The sequence below is a fragment of the Monodelphis domestica genome, chromosome 2, assembly GCF_027887165.1.
Source record: "Monodelphis domestica isolate mMonDom1 chromosome 2, mMonDom1.pri, whole genome shotgun sequence".
NCBI lineage: Eukaryota > Metazoa > Chordata > Mammalia > Didelphimorphia > Didelphidae > Monodelphis > Monodelphis domestica.
Window position 1 is genome coordinate 176,923,693 of NC_077228.1, and position 6,266 is coordinate 176,929,958.

Below are 6,266 nucleotides of genomic sequence, written 5' to 3' on the forward strand. Positions count from 1 at the left end.
GGTGAATAGTGTCAAGTCTTTCAGGATTGTCCCATATTAGTGCATTGCTGAGAGTAGCCCAGTTTTCCCAGCTGATCATTGTACAATATTGCTGTTACTATGTACAATGTTCTCCTGGTTCTGCTTATTTCACTCTGCATCAGTTCATGCAGATCTTTCCAGCTTTTTCTGAAATCTTCTATGTTTGTGCTATTGAACTTATTTGAGGTATCAGTTAGTTTTAAGCTCTTTTTTAAAATTCTTTGTCATAAATGATGGCTCTCTGATTTAGATGGGGAAGTATTGGAAATGCATGTGATATTTAAAGATATAAACAAAAGTTAAATATATGTGTATATACAAATACATACATACATACGCAGGCCTACAGATCTATGTATGTATTATTGTTATTTAGTCTTTTCATATCTAACTCTTTGTGACCCTATTTGGGGTTTTCTTGGCAAAGATATTGGAGTGGTTTGCCATGTCCTTCTCCAGCTCATTTTATAGATGAGGAAACTGAGCCTAACAAGGTTAAGTGAGTGCCCAGGAGCAGACAAGCACTAGGAAGTGTTGGAGGCTGGGTTTGAACTCAGGAAGATGAGTCTTTCTAACTCTAGGCCTGGAAATCTATTCCTATTAGCATAAGGGCACCTGGCTGCCCTTATACTAATTATATGTGTATACATATGTATATATAAACATACACATACATTTATGTATATTATATCTGTATATATGTGCATATATACATGCATACATACACACACTTAAGACTATTTGAGGTAATCAGAAAAATATGAGACTTCTATAAAGTGATATAGAACAAAGAAAGAAAAACCAATAAAAGAATCTACATACGTGTATATATGAGTGACTCTTAGATGTCAATATTCGTTCCTGGTTTCCTTTTTCTCTTGAGTTCCAGGGTCTATGTTGACTAGTACCTATTGGACACTTCAACAGAAAGTCTCAAATTTTTTATTTATTTATTTATTATTATTTTTTAAAGCCCTTACCTTCCATCTTGGAGTCATTACTGTGTATTGGCTCCAAGGCAGAAGAGTGGTAAGGGTTAGGCAATGGGGGTCAAGTAACTTGCCCAGGGTCACACAGCTGGGAAGTGTCTGAGGCCAGATTTGAACCTAGGACCTCCCGTCTCTAGGCCTGGCTCTCAATCCACTGAGCTACCCAGCTGCCCCCAAAAGTCTCAAATTTTAAAGGACTCATTATCTTTCCCCTCAAACCCATTGGCCTTCATTAAAATAAAATAAAATAAAAAAAACCCTTGCCTCCTGTCTTAGAATCAACTCTTAAGTATCAATTCTAAGGCAGAAGAGCAAGAGTGGCTAGGCAATTGGGGTTAAGTGTCTTGCCCAGGGTCCACAGTTAGGAAGTATCTAGGTCATATTTGAATTCAGGTCCTCCTGATTCCAGGCCTGGTGTTCTATCCACTGTGCTTCCTAGCTGCCCCATCCATCCCATCCCAGGAATAGCAAGGTGGCTCTGTGGAAGAGATCCAGAAGGGAGGTCTTGGATTCAAATCTGACCCCAGATACATTTTAGCTATGTAACCCTGTACAAGTCATTTAAACCCAATTATCTAGCTCTTACTACTCTTCTGCCTTGGAACCAATACACTATATTGATTTTAAGATAGAAGATAAAGGCTTAAAAAAAAGTTTGAGAGAGTTGACAGCCCCATTAGGAAATTCAATTCAATTAGCAATTTTACCAAGCATCCACTACAGCTGGACCCACAAAAATATATAGATTAGGACTGAGATCTGGCCCTCAGGAAACTCCCAATCTAATTGAGGTAGGAGAGAACTGACATGTACATAAATAATGACTCCAAAGGGAGAAGAATCTGAAAATCTGATTTTTTCCATTAAAAAATCAAGGATATCAAAAAAAGAAATCTAAGGAAATTAAATATCAAAATGCTAACATTCTACATTCCATTTGGAACTTTAAGAAAAATTCAGTCAGTTCTCCATTGAGGCAAGGAATCTCCTTGATGAATGCAGCCCCTTATCTGGATCATTCTCTCTCACCACTTTAGCAGCAAGTAGCATGTGCTTACCCATCATGAATGACCTCCCCTATTCTCCAATCAGCTGATTTATATCACCTCTTATCCCACTCCTGTAAGCCCATTGAAACCCCAATTCTATTTCTTGTTCATAAATTCTCCTTATATCCTTGAGCATTTTAATCAGCATTCCTTCTACCTTCTCATTTTATAGGAACCTTCCTCTCCCAAGGCCTGGAAAATTCTTACAAGACCCTTCATATTAGGCAAACCATTCTTGAAGCCAGGAGGAGTGTTTAGTATATACCCACTGTCACCTCAAGATTATTTCTCTCTTATTATTCTTCAATTTTTTTCCTCTTTTGAGGTTCACTAAATCCATTTATGTCACTCTTTCTCCCTCTACTGCCATTCTTGTTGCTAACATCTATAGGCCCTTTCCCAATTTCTTAATGACATTACTAAGAACCAAGGACATGTTGGTTCATGCTCTTTTCCTCTATCCCATTATATGCTATATCATACCTGAAGTCTTCAAAATTCATCTTTTTGACTCTTCTAGCAACTCAACCTCCTCAACTCAGATCATTTCCTTTACGATCACACCACCTAAATACTTGCATAGTCAAATCTTTAATCACTAAGCAAGCATTTAAGTGACTTTGTGCCAAGTGTTATGTCTGGATATACACAAAAATGAAATAGCCTCTGTCTTCAAGGAACTTTTTTTCTACTGGACCTACAAGATGTACACATGTAAGTAGAAAAATATATAATACAAAATATGTGCAAAATAAATATGAGGAAAATATTTGGAGGCAGCATTAGCAGTCTGGGGATTGGAAAAGGTCTCATGTAGGAGATAATGTTTGAGTAGAGCTTTAGAAGAAGCTGAGAGTAATATATAATGAGACTGATTGGAGCCAAGTTGTTAATGGCTTTCAAAACTAACCAGTTTGCATTTGATCCTGGAAGTGATAGGGCTAGCTTCCTCATTGAGATGATAAATGACATAGTCAAACCTGTGCTTAGTGGATATCTCCTTGGAAACAATGTGGAGGTTGGATTGGAGAAGGGAGGTATTTGAGGCAGGGAGACCAATTAGGAGACTCTTACAATAGTCTAGAAGAGAGATGATGAAGGCACAAGCTAGTAGAGTTACCATGTGAATCCAGAGAAGGGGATGTAAGTGAAGGCAGTAAAGGTAGAATAAATATTGGTTAGAAATATGTGGGATGAGAGATAAAGAAGAGGACACAGTGACTCTCAGATTGGGTACCTGGGTCCCTGGGAGGATGTTGGTACCTTCTACAGTCTTGGGGAAATTAGACTTCACTATCTCATTGTACTCCTCTTCAAGACTGATAATGTTCAATTCCCTCTGCCTACATGTCCTATCCTTCTACCACTTTCACTCTGTCCTTCACATGAAGAGATTATCTTCATCCTCATGGCTATTCCTTTTCTCAAACCCTCCTAATTCATGCTCCTCATTCTGACTTAACTTTCCTACCTAACCAGTCTGGATTCCCATTTTCTGTCAGTTTAATATTTCACTGAACTGTTGCTCTAGAATCCCTTGTGTTCCCCAACCTCATTGCTACTCTCTACCTTTGGCTTGTTTTGATAATCTTTACCTTTTCTACCACATCTAGCTGACACCTTATCTCTCTTACTCTTTACCATTAAACCTGAGTAGGTTGCTTTCATCTGGTGCCACAATTTCTTCATTATTGTGTCTCTCCTCTTACTCCCTTGCAATCTGGCTTACACTAACACCCTTGACTTAAAACTGTTCTCTCCAGAACTGCTCATGAAATCTTAATTATTAAATCCAGTGACATTAAAAAAAATTATCCCACTTGACCCCACTTCAGCTTTTGGATGTATCAGCAATCTCCCATTCAACTAGATATTCTCAGACACCTCCTAGGCTCTTGGTTTTCATCTTCATTCTTTGTCTTTTCCTTCTCTCAGGTCTTCAGGGCAGAAGGACCCCTTGAAGAATCCACTTAATTATACTCTATCCTCTTTTCATGGGTCCCTTCCCCCCCCCCCATCATCTCTCTTACCCTTCTAGGCTTCAGCCTTGCATCACTCTCACCATCTGTTGCCTTTGCTTCTACCATGTGCTGCTGAACAAAACTGGGCATTTAACAGTTCCAACATCTTCATGATTTTTTTTAAAACCCTTACCTTTTGACTTGGAATCAATACAAGAATCAGTTCTAAGGTAAAAGAACCATAAGGGTTAGGAAATTGGGGTTAAGTGACTTTCCCAGGGTCACATAGCTAGGAAGTATCTGAGGTCAGATTTGAACCCAAGTCCTCCAGACTTCTGGTCTGCCATTCTATCTATTGAATCACCTAGCTGCTCCATCAAACTTTCTTAATGTTCATGTTCCACAAGATTCTGTCTTGAATGCTTTTCTCTTCTGATTCTTGACTATTGAGTTTATAACTCATCTTTAACTACTTGTTCTTAGCAAAAGAGTCTCTTAACCTGTATCTTAATTTCTGAGCCTAGACAAGCTACTCCAGCTGTCTACAGGGCATATCTATCTGCCTGCATGATTGCCTTTCCACATCCTCAAACTCAACATTGGTCAAAATTAAGCATATTTTTCCTCAAGATTTCACCATTTCTTGGGGGCAGCTGGGTGGCTCAGCAGATGGAATACCAGGCCAATAGACAGGAGGTCCTGGATTCAAATCTGGCCTCAGACACTTCCCAGCTGTGGGACCCTGGACAAGTCACTTGACCCCCATTACCTAGCCCTTACCACTATTCTGCCTTGGAGCCAATACCAAGGCAGAAGGTAAGGGTTTAAAAAAAAAAAGACTTCACCATTTCAGTCAATGGCACTTAATCCCTTTGAGGTTGTCTTCTGACTTTTCCTTCTCCCTTAAACTCAATCATTACACCAGTGCAACACTTCTTTAGCACATCCTCTCCTCTCTATTTACAGAGTTGTCACCCTAATAGACATCCTTGTTATAATTCACTTGAACAATTTATTACAATAATTATTTACCAGGATGTCCTGCCTCTCTTTTCAGGTTACCTGCCAGTGATTTATCATCATTAAGCAATGATCTGGTCATGTCACCCTTCAGTAATTTTCTATCACTACTGAGTAAACTTCAAATTCCTTAACCTAACATTTAAGGCCTTCCACAATTTTGTATCACTTTATTTTATCTACTTTTCCATTCTTATTTCTTATTAATCCCCTCCATCCACTTTTTATGGCAGATAAATTGGGCCACTCTCCCTTCTGTTCCTCCCTCGCTCTTCTACCATGTCATACTCCATGCGTTTGTTCGTGCTCTTTTCTGTGCCTAGAGTTCTCATCTCCCTTTTTGTTGAATTCCTACCTTTAAAGACCAAATCAAATGATGATAGCTCTTCCATGCCATCTTCTTTGATCCCAACAATAAAAAACAATCTTTCCTCTCACATTTCCCAGAGCCCTTATTTTGTAACTCTAGCACACCCATTGTGTACAACAGCCATTTATCAGGATGTCCTATTTCTCTTCACTCCATCCTTTCGGATTACCTGACAGTGATTTATCTTCATTAAACAATGATGTGGTCATGTTACCCTTCAGTGATTCCCTCATTACCTACTGAGAAAAGTTCATATTCCAGCTATTTCTGTTCTATATTGGTGTCTTGTCCTCTGACTAGGCTGTGACTTCCTTGAGGACAGAGACATGTCTTATTTAAACTTTGCATTTTTCTCAGTGCCTATGATAGGGCTAGTGAAATGTTAGTGTAGTGGATAGAGTGATGGGCCTAGTCAGGAAGAACTGAGTTCAAATCTAGCCTCAAACATTTACTAGTCACTTAACTTAACCCTGTTTGCCTCAGTTTTCTCATCTGAAAAAAAAAAGAGCTGGAAAAGGAAATGGCAAACCACTGCAGTATCTACCAAGAAAACTCCAAATGGGGTCACAAAGAGTCAGACATGATTGAAAAATACTATAGTAATCTGGACATAGTCATAAATAAAATTTTTTGTTATTTGTTTGCTGAATGTAACCGTGATAATAATTATATGTTCAAAATAAAATTCCCATCAGTCTTTAAGAATACATGTGTGTATATATGTATATATATGTGTGTGTGTGTGTGCATATATCTATATATGTATGTGGATATATGCATAACTGGACCTAGCTTGGCCCCCAAGAAAGGTCTGGGACTCTTAATGAGATTACGTACATACATGGGTAGTACTGTT